This window comes from Mesoplodon mirus (assembly GCF_964341445.2).
Source record: "Mesoplodon mirus genome assembly, chromosome: 10".
Classification (NCBI taxonomy): Eukaryota; Metazoa; Chordata; class Mammalia; order Artiodactyla; family Ziphiidae; genus Mesoplodon; species Mesoplodon mirus.
In genome coordinates this window covers 34,456,163-34,472,062 of record NC_138986.1, presented here as the reverse complement: position 1 = coordinate 34,472,062, position 15,900 = coordinate 34,456,163, and the positions used below count along the sequence as shown (strand labels likewise).

Below are 15,900 nucleotides of genomic sequence, written 5' to 3'. Positions count from 1 at the left end.
TTATAATTCCTATTACCTCATGCCTGATCTTAAACAACAACCAAAAAAAAATCACAAGACAAGCTAAAAGGCAAGAAAAAGGAAGATTTCCAGGCTGGACCAATATATATATTTAATATACAGTATAACCTCTCTCCTGAATAACTGAATTAATCTACCCGATTCAAGGTAATTTTTTTCTTCATTGGGCAAAAGGTTTAGTTATCTGTTTGAGTTATAAATAGTATCAAACTTTTGGAGATTGTAATACTGAATTTAATTAACACATTTTCTGCTGACATGCTGAATAACATTCTTTACCTCAGATCTCTGTTCAAATGCCACCTCATCAGTGAGTCCTTACATCACTTAAAATAGCAGCACTTCTCCGCACTCCTGATCCGCTCCTCCTGTTTATTTTTCTTCATAGCACTAATCTTTCTCCAACACATTATAAATCTTATTTGATTGTTTATTATTTCCCTCCCCCCGCTATAACATAAGCTTCACGACGGCTGATTTGTTCATTACCTTTCCCCAAAGTTCCTATGACAGTTAAGTGTTTGGTAAATATATGTTAAGAAAATGAATAAATATACACTCCATCAACATTTATTTATAGTGAAATAAAGATACCAGGTTATACGACGGTGGCTCACACTCACTGAATTCTTACCGTGTACTCAGAACTGTGCTTGGGATGGCCCACGTGCCGTCAGGCGCAGGGTCAGAACGTCAGGCCCGCGGTGGCTCCAGGGGCCAGGGCTGGGTGCAGGATGTCAGACCTGTACAAGGACATGCTTCTGAAGGACCAGTACTGCATCCTGATCCTGGGTCTGGACAATGCCGTGAGGACTACTGTCTTGGAGCGGTCAAAAGCCGGTTTCATAAGAACTCCAAGGGGAGGAGTCTGTCCAAAATCACCACCACCGTGCGTCTAAACGTCGGCACTGTGGACGTGGGAAAGGCTCGCCTTCTGCTGTGGGGCTTAGCGGGGGGCAGGAAGAGCTGCAGTCTCTGTGGGACAAGGACCAAGCAGAGGGCCACGGCGTCCTCTATGTCATGGGCTCCACGGAGGAGGAGAGACTGTCCGAGTCCAAGCGTTGGAGAAGATGGTCACGAGCGAGGCGCTGGGCGGCGTCTCCATCCTGGTGCTGGCCAGCAAGCAGGACGTTGAGACTTGCCTCGGGATTTGCGACATCCAGACTGCGTTAAGGGACTGCACCTCCAAGATTCGGAGAACGCGACAGCCTGACTCAGGCCTGCTCGGCCCTCACAGGCAAGCGGCTGCGCGAGGGCGTCGGTGCAGTGCGTCGTGCGTAACGTGCGCCGGCCGCCGGGCATCAGGACGTCACGCAAGCGCAGCCGCGCCCTCTGGCGCCCACCGCTCATCCCCAGAGCCGCAGGAGCTCCTGCCCGCCCTGCGCCGCCCATCCTGGGGCCTGCGGTAGCTTTGCCTTGTGGTTTTTCCATTTGTTTTGTTTAAAAAAAAAAAAAAAAAAAAGTGTGTTAAACAGCTGTAGCTTTTACATGGATTACCTTATTTAAGCTTCACAACAACTCTCTATGTAGGTACTATTATCTTATCCCTTTTGCAAATGAGAAAGCTAAAGAACAAAGAGATAAATTATCCACCATACCCCAGAGATAAGTTGAATTTTTTTTTTATCATTTAGAATTTTGTCTAAATTACCAACCTTATAAGTCACAAATGATAGGAACCCACTCAGCCTAAAGAAGGGCCAATATACACAACTCTGAGGGACTTTGTTGAAGGCATGTCAAACAATTCTGCCATCATCAGACCATCACCCACATCCAGAGAAGACCAGAAGTTTGGAAAGGGTTTCTTGGAAGTAAAAATAGTTGTCTTTTCAGATAGTCATTACTAGATTGAAGAAAAGGGCTGTGGCTTTTCCCATCTTCCTTTCTTCTTTTTACATCCCTCTTCTCCTCAAGAGCTGTGCTGCCCAAGAGAAGGATCCAGAGATGCTCATCTCATTCCCATATTTGCCAAGTGTCAGAAACTCATAGACCCTCCCAAGCTCACTGCACCAAGCTGGGGTGCAGTGAGAGAATTCTCAGTAGCTTAACCTGTGTCCTCTGGAGTTTGGGAGCATACACAGACATAGAATCATATATCTACCTCGTATCTGGATAACGCTGAAGTTAAGTGAAGTAGCCCCTTATTGCAGGGCCTGAAGGTAGGGAGCCATAAACAGTCACAACTCCCAACAGTTTGCCATGACAGAGCCAGGATGAATCTATGTTGAAGGTCCCCATTTATGAAGGTGGATGGCTGGCACAGTGGAAGCTCAAAAGTGAGAGACTGTGGAATAAACCCACCAGGTGTAGGGTCTGAGTTGGGCATGACAAGATGTCAGCCAGAGAGGACATCGTCGATATCATTAAACCATGCAGTGCAGAAGTCCCCACAACTCCGCCAAAGAATGAAATGCAGCACAAGCTGGCATTTGGATGTCTGTCCCAGAGCAGGCACTGACAACCTATCAACAGTAGCCAAGAGAAAATAAAATTGCAGGACCAAAGAAGTAAAAAGTAAATTAAAAGCTTACACTTTGGTTCTAATCTCTTTTCTCCTTCACTGCGCTGCTTCAGATTTCTTTCATGTCAGGTAAGAGGGAGGAGGAATAAATGAATAGGCCCTCCACTAATTCAAGACCACAAGCCCCAGGTCAGCGTGAGTTAGGTTAGGGAAGGGAGTTGCTTTTAAAAGCTGGATTAAGATGTAAGTCATGTTGTAGTCTGTTGTGGAACTTATAACACATAAACTCCTTTTAATTGAAAGTTCTCAGGAAGCTATGACATCTGTCTGCCCTTCTTCATCAAGGGATGAAGAAGACTAGATCAAACCAAACAGGTTGAAAGCAATAGTGAAGAAACATTACACTTTCCTGCGTGTACCCTACCAAGATTGGATTATTCTGTAAACATGTTACAACGATAGCACTAGTACTTTATCTAGCCTTAATATACCCCAAAATAAGTAATTAAAAAGGAATAGAACATCATCCTCATGATCTCTGAAAACACTGAAATATGGCAAAATCTGGACTAAGGATCCATTTCCTAGTTTGGTTCCAAGAGTCTAGACTTGTAGTGTCAGTCCTGGCATAAGTGGGTTACTTTTGACACAGGTTCCACAGTTAATCTCAGTGAACCAGTTTGCATCTGGCCCAACAGCAATATGCGGAATCTGAAATATGTGGTAAAGACCAACACAACACAATAGAGAAGACACTGTGTATCTAATCTGCTAAGATACCATAAGATTATCAAGATTATATATGAAGGGATAGCAAAACACCTACTTAGACAACAAAATAATAACCACGATCATTTATTGAGTGATGTCAGTCACCATACAAAGTACTTTTCTTAGCTCATTTAATCCTATCAACCCATGAGGTAGGTTCATTACCTTTCCCATATATTTAAATATGAAGAAACTGAGGCGTAGGGAAATTTAAACACTTGTTTGTCATCCAGCTATTAGGTGGCAGATAGGACTTGAAACCAAACATTTAGGATGCAGTCTATGCTTCCTCTAATTTTTATGCAAAAGAGATGTCTCAAGTGGCAAAATGGAACTACTTAAAATTCTTTAAAAGTGGTTATGAAATTATAAGAGAGTTCCCCTGTGTTTCCTTAAGAACCAGAACTCCTAGTGTCAGAGGTATCAGTTTTGAAAACTTTCCTCTGCCTAAAGTTGATTATAACATTATTATAAAATCCTCACTGCTTGTCTTTTCTGGGTCTTCAAACCTGGTATGCTGGGCAGGGATTTCTTTAAAGTCAAAGTCAAATTTAGCTGGAGGGGAAATATAAATCATTAAAGGTGGACTGGCCCCAAAGGCTTAGTGCTTCTGTTCTTTTTTTTTTTTTTTTTGCAGTACACGGGCCTCTCACTGTTGTGGCCTCTCCTGTTGCGGAGCACAGGCTACCGAAGCGCAGGCTCATCGGCCATGGCTCACGGGCCCAGCCTATCCGCGGCATGTGGGATCTTCCCGGACCGTGGCACGAATCCGTGTCCCCTGCATTGGCAGGCGAACTCTCAACCACTGCGCCACCAGGGAAGCCCTGCTTCTGTTACTTTATCTTTCCACTTCTTGTAATACAAATATTACAAGATTACATATTTCTGCATGTTTTTCTTTTTTTTAAAGCCTAAATATATATTGGTTTCATATTTTGATTATTACTTTAGTAACTTTTAGTAACTTTAGTAACTTTTTTCATACTTTTGATTATTACTTCAGTTGAAATAAATGTTAAGGGCTCAAAACTAATGCATTCATTCTCTTAGCTACCAGGAGTGTCGCTGCCAATGGCTCTCAACTGAGTTCATCTCTAGAATTATCCTTGGTTGAAAGAAATAGCCTTAGTCAATATTAAAACACTTCCTTGAGGGCTGCTTGAATTTAATGAGTAGTCAAAGTTGTGGTACAAAGTTCTTGATCCTCCTGACTGAACTGAGACAATTCTGAAGGGCTATCCCAGTTTCAGAAACCTCCATAGGATCAGGTGAGGCCTCTGTTACAAATAATCACAGTTCAGTTTCATCCTCTGCCCTGTTTTGCCTTCCTCATCCCTCATTTGTGTTGTCCCCCAGTAAAAGCACTCCCCAATAAACCTGCATGCAGATGCTAGAGTCTTAGAATCTATTTACTGTGGAATTTAACCTGAGAGATTTTGTACTAGGAGTATACCTAGGAAGCAAACTCAGAAATGTGATTTTGGATCCAGATCCACTGCTGGCTATGTGACAATAAGGACCCTATCATTTTCAGTGCAATTCTTAGAATTTTTACCAATGGTGAACTGGAATGAGATACTGGTGAAATAGTGCAGACTGCCATGTCACCCACTACTGTTGCACCAACACTCTTCTCTCATCAAGTAGCAATAGCTAAGTGAGAAGTGACCATGTAAAATTGGAGGAGAAAAGGCCAAGCTAAATTCATAAATTGGTTGACTCAGCATATGGGTATAGGCTGAAAACAGACAGCTATTTCACTACAGCCCCACTTAGTGGTGACCTTGAAAGACAGTGGCTAGAGAAAATTATAGCACTCAATAAAGTTTTGGGCAGTGCTCCTGGTCATTGACTTTGTATGGAAAGAGAAATAGTCATGTATGAATATACATTGATTCATGGACAGTGACGAATGGCTTGGCTATTTGTTTGGGGCCCTGGTATGAGAAAAATTGGAAGACTGCAGGTAAAGATATTTGGGAAAGATGTATTGGCTATATTTATCAAGGGGGATACGTTGTATGAAGATCCTTGTATTGTATATTAATACCAGAGAATATCCACCACAACCAAGTGGACAGAATTCAACAGCTAATTGATGCTTACACAGCCTATGTCCTTAGCCACTAGCAAATGTCCAATCTGACAGCAACTGAGACCAATACTGAGCCTCCAATGTGGTACAATCCCTTGAGGAGATGAACCAGTCATCTGGTGGCAAGTTAAGCACATTGGATTCCTTCTACACTTCAAAAACCAGTGATTTATATTGACTGGAACCAACAATTATTCTGAGTACGGGTTACCTTTATTGCTTTCAGGACCTCAGCCAGTATCACTATACAAAGATTTACAGAGTTTTAATCTACCAACATGGGATCCCTCAAAACAACAAACAAAACCAGAGGAAACATTTTAAAGAAAAAGTGGTCCAGTCATGAGCACATGGTCATGGGTTCCATTGGTCCTGTTACATTCTGTGTTACCCGGAAACTACCAGCTTGGTGGGGTGATGGAATGTGCAGATGAGACACCAGCTTGGATAATGGGGCACCGTCCTTCATGATATGATACATCCCCAAAATCAACATCTGTTATATTGTGCTGGGTCCCCAATATATAAACACCTGGACACAGGAACCAAGGGGTGCTGGTAAGAGTGTCTCTAATGGTAATCAATCTCAGGGACCTACTTGGAGTTTTGCTTCCTATAGCTTTAACTCTAGACTCCAAGGCTCTAGATATTCTGGTTTCCAGACAGAGAACCCTTCCGCCAGAAGACACAGTAAGAGTCCCACCAAACTTTAAGTCAAAATTGACCCCTGGACAATTCAAACTTCTTGTACCCAGAGTTCAGCAGGCAAGCAATAGTGGCACCATCATGGCAGGTATAATTGATCCTGGAGGCTAGGCTGCTGGTACATAATAGGGACAGGGAAGAATTCATTTGGCATCCAAGTGGTCCACTGGGGCATCTGTTGGTTCTCCTGTGTTCGTTATTGACAGTAAATAGTCAAGTACAGCAGTTATTGCTTGGGAAATGCACACGACTAGGGGCTTTCATCCCTCATGGATGAGTCTGCATCACTCAACCACATAAGCCATCAAGACCAGCAGAGAGCTAGTCAATGGTGAGGTAAATCTAGAATGAGTAGTAAAGGAGGGAGATGATGTATATCCCTGAACTGAGCTGCAGCAGTGGGGTCTTCAGTTTGTGCTGTTAACTGTTCTCTTGGATGTTTTCCTGGTAACAGAGGCCAACCAGAATCCTGGAAGAGCTGATTTCAGATAGGATAAATTCATTATGTGAAGTAAATGGATACAAGAGACACGCAGGGGTGAACTGTAATAAATGCTGCGGTGTACCTCCCAGCTCCCTCCTCGGAGCCTATGTGCCCATTCCCCAGTTGTCAGAAGTGTTGACTATTGACAGCTCTTAGCTGAACGCTTCTCTGAGAATTACCCTTGGTTTGTGGAAGTTCCTCATCCAAGGTTACGTCCCTTCCCTCTGGGTAGCCTGGTGCCAGTGACTGGTTGATGCAGGGGTACAAAACCTAACCTCTTTGCCTCAGTTGGGGCAACGTGCAACTCTGAATAGTCATCCCAGCTCTGCTGCAACTGCATCATGGTTAAACTTTTCCCTCTGCTCAATCCTGCTTTCTTCACCCCTCTCATATGCTGTTCTCAAGACCACTTCTCCAATAAACTGCTTGCATGCATGTCTCTCAAGACCTGCGTGTCAAATTTCAGTTAGTCTCCTTTTCTTGCCTTCTTCATGAGATAAGATTGCCAGTGCTGGATACTGAAGACACAGCCTAGGAGATGTGGCACTTACTCATCTAATATTAAAAAGTGCCAAAACCTATTTCCTTTGAAACCCCCGCAGCAGCTCTTTTTAATATGAAACAATGTAAAGTCTTTACCAAAGCCATCAATTTCCTGTATCTTTAAGCCTCGTCTCATTTCAAGAACCACAAAAACACTATCATTAACAAAAGCCAGCAGTATTTCTCAACCTAAATTCAAATTGGATATTTCAGTTTGTTTACTACAAAAACCATCTCCAGAAGTGTCGTTATGGTTGCCTGAATAATGTTTCATTGACGACAAAATAAAATCAAAACCCTTGCCATGGTAGGTTCTCCACTTTGTCTTTAAATTAGTCTCCACTATACTCTGCTCCAGCTACACTGGCTGATATACAATTCACTAAGATGTCTTGTGCCATTGTTGGAGTGCTCTCCTCTCTCACCATTCTCCCACCCGCTAGTAAATCCCATCTCTCATGTCATCTCTTTCATAAAGTTTTCATGACCAACAGAGGTCATGAAAATGTTTCCCATAGTTCATGGGAGAAAGACACTAATCCTTAACACAGCCTAGAAGCTTCTGCATTATATGGCCTTTCTCTCTCTCTCTGTCCAGCTTTCTCTTGCATGTTGCTCTCGAAGTTTCAGTCCTACTGGCATTTTTCTCTTTATAGCACCATATTCTTCATTCTAAAATGTTATTTGCATACCAGCCCTCATTCCTATAACACTTCCTCTGGCCTGAAAGTTCCAGTCCTTTGCCTGGTTAATTCTTATTCTTTCACATCTAAGATCAGTCTTCACGTCCTCAGGGAAACTTTACCTGATTTCTCAGAATAGGTGAGAATTCCTTTATTGTATGCTCTCACAGAACACATAATTCCAGTTATGGCAGCAGCTATGTGCTAGTTACTCTCTTTCCCTCGGTGATTCAGTGCTTTTCTTATTGACTCAGAAAGGTTTGTGTAGAAGATCAGAAATACTTAATGTAGCTACTTCCAGGAAGAAGGAATTAAATATGGGAATGCAAAGCCCACACAAGTCTTTGGAAGGGTGGGAAGAGTGAAGCCTAGGGGAAAATGCCATTCAAATTCAGGATAGGATAAAGTACAGGAGTCCCTGGTGATCTCTGCTGGACCTTAGTGGCTAATTCACAAGAGGAAGCCTAGAAGCTGCTAGTGATACCTCCAATCAGCTGTTTGCCAAAGCTCATGAAGTTTCCTAACACCTCATAGGAGAAAACTACCTTCTGCTTCTTTTCTTCCTTCTAAATCTCCTATGAGAACCTCTCATTAGTGGGATCTAATCTACTAGGAATTTTGGGCAACATAGTTTCCAGGCTTCCAGATCAGAGTCAACAAAATTTTTCTGTAACAGGCCAGTTGGTGAATATTTTAGGCTTTGTCAATGTAGTGTGAAAAGTAAATACATAGAGACACTGAAATTTGAATCTCAGATAGTGTTTGTATGTTATAAACTCTTATTCTTCTTTTGATTTTTTTCTCCCAACCATTTACATTTGTAAAAACCATTCTCAGCTTTGAGCAGTACAAAACAGGTGGCAGGCTGAATTTGGGCCACAGACAGTTGTTTGCCAACCCTTGTCCTAGACCCTGCAAAACAAGAAAGCTGGAAATGGTGCTGACATGTCAACAATCTGGCCACTGACTAATAAGACCACGATGACTTTAGGATCTCAACAGGCCAGAAGAGTTAGGGAAGAGAAAGTGAAGAGAGGAGCAGATGTCAGTGGAGTCTGAGCCATCACTCCTGAAATTTACTTGTGGTTTCTTGACCCGCTCAGGCTCAGTCTTACACATACATACATACCAATCACATTTCATAAGGGAATGAATGCTGTTGCACACATCCAACTTCATAATGTCTTCAGCTGATGGTAGACATTCTTTCTTTTTTTTTTTTTTTTTTGAGGTATGCGGGCCTCTCACTGCTGTGGCCTCTCCTGTTGTGGAGCACAGGCTCCGGACGTGCAGGCTTAGCGGCCACGGCTCACGGGCCCAGCTGCTCCGCAGCATGTGGGATCTTCCCGGACCGGGGCACGAACCTGCGTCCCCTGCATCGGCAGGCGGACTCTCAACCACTGTGCCACCAGGGAAGCCCCAATGGTAGACATTCTTATAGTCCATTCTTAGAGTCGCGTGGTGTTCTACACCATATTGGGCTGTTCCTTTTCTATTAGAGCCTAGTAGTAAGCACAAAGCAGCTTTGCCACTGGAAAAGAGTGGTGGGAAGAAGAGGAAATAAGCTTCCTTCCAAAACCTCAGGGATCTGCTTTGTGATGGTACTATTGCTGGCACATACTTCATCCCTTTCTGCCATAAATTTTTCAAGTACCACTCGGTCTTCTGGGTCATAGGCCTAAGTGGCAGGTCACCTTGTGTAAAAGCTTGGACCTGCTGCAGACCCTCTCTTGCTCCACATATCTCTTGCAACAGGAAGCCTTACAAGTTACCTTGTAGATGGATCAGAGCAGTATGCCCAAATATAATGCCTTAGATAAGCTAAGTCCTAGGGCTCTTTCCGCTGTGGGCTGTGCAAAGTGAGGCAACTTGTCTCTCATTTAAGAGGGAATGTCTTGACGTTTTTATACCATCGTCCTACTAGAAACTTCATAACATCAGAGGTCTGTGAACTTTCACATGGTTGCCTCCCTTCCTCAGCTACGCTTTTTCTTCCTAAGGCATCTGGTTATTAGTTTCTTCCTGATGTCCCAACATGATATCCTGTTCCATATCAAGGTAATCAAGGTCCCCCCAGACCAGAATATCAGCTATTCAAAGCCATGGTCTGTGACAATGATGAAAAGAGCTTATACCAGAAGGTAAATCAATGCACTGCTCCCTCATCTGAAAAGTCTTGCTAAGAAAAAATTGTCAGCTGAACAGAACAGTGTCCTTAGTGTCATAGTTCACATTCTGGTGCAAGCTCCCTAATTCATTGGGAACATGTAAGAAACATGGACCAGAAACCAGTTCACAAATGACACTTGGTGAGGATCACTGCTCTAGACTAGACTATAATATGACAGAGATCAGACATTGCTTTGATAAAAGACAGCAAAGGTGTACTGCTGAACCCCTGGGCAAAGGTGAGATGTTGCAGGTTATACTTGCTGATGGAAACTAAAGGAAAGACATTTGCTAGTTCAGTAGGCACATATCACATGCCAGAGGCAGATTTGTTTTAATGAAGAAAACAGTTATTGTTTGCCTCATATTACCAAGGTCCCATTTCCCATTGGTGAAGAGTTCATCCACGCACTCATCAAATGTATAAATGACCTAATTCTGTAATCCAATTTGATAGACTATGTCTTAGGGCAACTTCTGGAACCAGTTAGTGTATCAGTCAAGATTTGGACAAGAAATAGATGGTGTAGTCAAACAGTAAATTGAAAGATTTTAAAAAAAGACTGTTTACAAGTTTTAGCAAGTTTAGGGGACCAACAAAGATTGGTAAAGCACCCAGGAAGTAGCAAGGGATGAAAGTCATTATCAGCTTGAGACCCGAAGGATGAAGCAGTGTTACTAGAATTTGGAGAGCTGAAGTCAGAGGTGAAATGTTGCCCTCCAAAAGGTTGGTAGAGGGCAGCCACTATAAAAAATGTGGACCAGCAGGGGGAAAGCACCACCACACTGTCCTCCTGCCACCTGGTCTCCCATTGGTGCCTAGCCTTGGCCAAACCCAACACTAAGTCAGAGAGCAAGGGAGTACCAGTGATGCTGTCCCACGAGGTCAGCTTCCCAGGACACACAGCCAGGTAGAGAAGGGCAGAGGATGACTCTTAAAAGATCATTAGAGAAAAACATGCACTCTTGAAAGGCAAATAGAGAATAACATACATTCCTCCATGAGAGAAAATTTCGATAAAATAGGTTATATGTCTACAATCAAATACCATATAGAAATTTTAAAAATTGAACTAGCATTCCAAAGTAAGTAAATCTCAAGAATATAACAAGTGAAAAACAGGAAGCAGCAGCAGGATACCCACACTATAACATTTATATAATATTTAAAATCCAATAAAACCATATTTTATGGATACATAAATATGTAAAAAAGGATAGTCTAGCAGTAACCACTGCAGATGCAGTTCTGTATACATCACTGTTATGGGATGACTATGTCTGAAAATATCTTCATTCCCCCCTTACACTTGCATAGTTTGGCTGGGTGTGTTAATTATCTGTTGCTGTGTGTTGTGGCTTGAACTGTGTCTTCCAAAAAGACATGTTGAAGTCCTAACCTCCAGCACCTCAGAACATGAACTTATTTGGAAATAGGGTCATTGCAAATGCAATTAGTTAAGTTAAAATGAGGTTGTACCATAGTAAGGGGAGCCCTTAATCCAACATGACCCGTTTCATAAGAGAAGAGACACAGGAGGAATACCATGTGAAGATGTGGGTAGAGATTAGAGTAACGCAGCTGCAAGACAAGGGGTGTTAAGGATTGCTGATAACCCACCAGAAGCTAGAATATGCAAGGAAGGATTCTCCCCTATAGAGGTCAGAGAGCATATGGCCTGGCCGACACTTCAATTTCAGACTTCCAACCTCCGGAACTGAGACAATAAGTTTCTGTTGTTTTAAGCCACCTGGTTTGTGGTAATTTGTTACAACAGCCTTAAGAATCAAATACAATTTCAGGATTCTTACCCAGAGTAAGTAACATGTTTCTCGACTTTGAGTCTCTATTAGGTATAGGTGGGTGATGCCATCTTTCAGTCAAGGGCAGGCTGTTCTTCTCCTGCCCTGATACAGTTCAGGCTCCAATATGAAGACACAGTGTGGTCCAAGAGCTCACAGTCAGCCCTGTGACTTCAGTTTGGGGCTAGCCCATCTTCCCTGACACCCCCAGGTTATACAGTTTCAGCCCCTACTTGCTGCTGTGGAGTTCTATATGCTTTTTAGGAAAGCCTCTCCATTTCTGATTGATGAGATTTTCATTTCCAGTTTTCATAGTAGCCTCTGCGCTTCTATGTTTATATGTTGCTGTCATTTATGTGTTTGGACTGGAATGGAGGAAGATTTTGCTTATATTCCATCAGTGATATTGAACTGGATGAATTGCCATAGTCTCCTTAGATCCAGATTTATTTTCTGTTTCTCATGGTCCAGAGTCAAATTACTCACTAAACAGCTCATTGAACTCATGAATACTACGTATGAAGTGCCAAAGTACTTAGGGGAATGAGCTACCTAGTGTACTCAAAGGAAAATCCTGGAAAGTTCCCAGGAGCAGATGCCTGTGGGTTTCATTTATTTGTCTGCTTTTTTTTTTTTTTTAGAATCAGAGACACTGTATGATGTTGTGAGGAAAACAGAAGGAAAACGAGGCTTAGATTCCATATCTGGCTTAAATTACACCTAATAAACATTTATTGAAATCTGCCATGTGTAATACAATCTGTTAAGCCATGGATTTTACAGTGTGAGGGGGGAGAGAATGGAGGACAAAGATGAATAATATATCCAAACTCTTGGCTGGTTTACTAAGCCCACATGCCGTGGACCACTCTTGCTGACCTCACATTGTACTACTCTGCTCAGTGGGCGCCAGCCTCACTGGCCACTTTCTCTTCCTATACACATCCAGCTTCTTCCAATTTGGGGGTCTTGGATTGAAAGGATTCTTTCCCTTATTATCTGCAGCTAGCCAAGTCACTTGAAACATCGTCCAATTTTGTCACATATGTAGGGTCATTCACCCACCACCACAGATAAGATACCAAATGGTTCCATTACCACAAGGATCCTTTATGTTGCCCTTTTATAACCACACTCACCTCCCATTCACCCACCACACCCACATTCCTAATTATTGGTAACAAGTAATACAGTCTCCATTTCTAAAATCCTGTCATTTCAAAATGGTATGTAAGTGGAGTCATATAGCATATACCTTATTGGGATTGGCTTTTTAGCATATACCCTATTGGGATTGGCTTTTTTCACTTATTATAATTCCCTGGAGATTCTTTCAAGTTGTTGCCTATATCAGTAGTTTTTTATTTTTTATTGCTGAGTAGTGCTCCATAGTAGGGATGTAACATAGTTTGTTTAACCACTTACCTGGTATAGGCTCTCTGGGCTGTTTCCAGTTTTGGGTTATTACAAATAAAGCTGCTATGAATATTCATGTGTGAACATTAAGTTTTCATTTTTCTGGGATAAATGCCTAGGAGCATAATTTCTGGGTTGTATGTTATTGCATGTTCAGTTTTATAAGAGTCTGTCATGCTCTTCCAGAATGGCTCTGCCATTCTATCAGCTATATATGCCTGGTCCAGTTTCTCTGCAACCTCACCAACTTTTGGTATTTGATGTTGTCACTAAGGTTTGTCTTAGCCATTCTGATGCATGTGCAGTGACGCTCATTATGATACCCATTTTCCTAACGGCTACCAATGTTGAACATCTTCCCAATAAGCTTGTTATCTGTATATCCTCTTCAGTGAGATGTCTGTTCATGTCTTTGGCACATTTTTAAATTGTGGTTTTTTTTACTGTTGAGTTTTGAGAGTTCTTTATATATTCTAGATGCTGGTCCTTTTACTGGATATATAATTTGTAAATATTTTCTTCTAATCGTGGCCTTCATCTTTTTCACATGGGTTTTCACAGAGCAAAATATTTAATTGTGATGAGGCCCAAATTATCAATTTTTACTTATAGGAATCATGTTTTGGGGGCTAAGTCTAAGAACTCTGCTTAGTCCTAAATCCAGAAAATCTTCTATTTTTTTTCTAAAACCAATACTGCCCTCTTCCGATTAATATAGCAATATAGATGCCTCAGTATTGGATGGAATGATTCCCTCCCCCCCACATTTTTATTCTTTGTCAAGATTATTTAGCTATTTTAGCTATGCATTTCCATATGCGTTTTAGAATAAGCTTGTCTATATCTAAAAAAAACTTTTTTTAAGAAAATTTTTATAGAAACTGCATTAAACCTATAGATCAATTGAAAAGAGCTGACATTTTTACTATGTTGAATCTTCCAATCCCTTCCAATCTTCCAATCCCAATCCCTGTATTTCTCCATTTGTCTAGGTATACTTTGATTCCTTTTATCAGAATTTTGTAATTTTCAGCATGTAAATCCTGTACATGTTTTGGTAAGTGTATATCTATATATTTCATTTTCTTAGGAGCAGTTATAAATGGTATTGTGTTATTCAGTCTCATAACTTTTATTTTTAATGTATAAGAATGCAATTGACATTCTTGTGTTGATCTTGTATCCTGTGAATTTACTTAACTCACTTATTTGTTCTAGGATTTTTGTAGGTTCTTTGGGATTTTCTACATAATCATGCCATCTGTAAACAGGAAAAGTTTTATATTTCAAATTTGTATGGCTTTTGTTTCTTTTTCTTGCCTTATTGCAAGCTAGAAATTCCAGTACTGTGTTAAATAAAATAGTGATATGTTATTCGCCTTGTTCTCAAGATTAGGGAGAAAGCACTCAGTCTTACACTATTTTTTATGAAGTTAGCTGTAAATATTTTTTAGATGTTATCAAGTTGAGGAAGTTGCCTTCTAGAGAGTTTTTATCATGCATGAGTGTTGGATTTTATTAAATGGTTTTTCAAATTAATATAATCACATGCTTTTTTTCCCTTTAGCTTGTTGATATATGATGCATAACACTGATTGATTTTCAAATGTTGAACCAGCCTTGCATACATGGAAATCATCCCACTTGGTTATGTGCATTATTTCTTTTTACTTTATTGGATTCAGTTTGCTAATATTTTGTTGAAAAATTTTATGTAAAATTCATGATATATATTTGTTTATAATTTTACTTTTTTTGTACTGTGTCTGTTGAGTATGGTATGTTAGCACTTAAATCTGCCTTTTTATTATTATTATTCTGTTTATTTTCTCTGGTTCTTATTCCAGTTTTGTTTTCCTTAATTTCCTGTGTGCTGTGTAAACATGTTTTAAGATTTTATCTTCATTCATATATAGTGTTTTTGAGTGTGTCTCTTGGTGTAGTTTTCTCAGTGGTTTCTCTGGGCATTACAGTATAAATATATGACATTATAATCTAGTGGTATCATTATTTTTCCACTTACAGTAAAGTCTGGAAACCTAACTTCTATTTAAACCCCTTTTTCTTTCCTACTTTAAAATATTACTTTCTTGAATGTCAGATGATATTGTAATTTTTGCTTCAATCATCAAATAAAATTTGTAAAACACATACATGGGGAAAGGGTTATTCTATTGTATATACCTATAATTCTGCTCTTTCCACTGTTCTTCCTTTCTGATGCTTGAAATTTCCTTTTTTAAAATTATTTCTTATTTTGTTTGAAGAATTTCCTTTAGCCATTCTCTTAGGAAGGTCTAACAACAAAGGTAACGAAGACCAACAGTGGGCAAAACTTAAAATATTTATTATCTGACCCTTTACTGATAGACATATGACTCCTCTAGGTTTTAATTTCTTAAATTTAACAATAAGGGCATTGGATTTGATAATCTCTAATATCCCTGTAACATCCATGATTTCATGCGGATTTCTTATGTGAAGGTATTTTTTTCCTCAATGACCACATTTGAGCACTCAGGCACTACAGAACTTAACACTGGAAAGCAAGTAATTAACAAATACTTACTATCATTCCAAGAATATAACATGAAGGTGAAGAGAAATCCAGTCTGCTGACTGTGCGCCAGGTAATTAGATTTATGGAACTGGAGTTCAGGTTCCCACTGTGGGCTGGCAAGAGCCCAAAATGTTTTGCACCTGCCAGGTAAGTCAGCATGTACCATCACAATCTGGAGTGTGGCGC

At 40.7% G+C, this 15,900-nt stretch overlaps 1 pseudogene across 1 annotated transcript; it reads left to right on the top strand.

Annotated features, from left to right (window-relative positions):
* The first annotated feature begins 755 nt into the window (after positions 1 to 755).
* On the top strand, positions 756 to 6,167 carry LOC309811172 (ADP-ribosylation factor-related protein 1-like; annotated as a pseudogene). Its single transcript has 2 exons — positions 756 to 1,426; positions 5,971 to 6,167. The product of its transcript is annotated as an ADP-ribosylation factor-related protein 1-like (transcript).
* Positions 6,168 to 15,900: the final 9,733 nt, after the last annotated feature.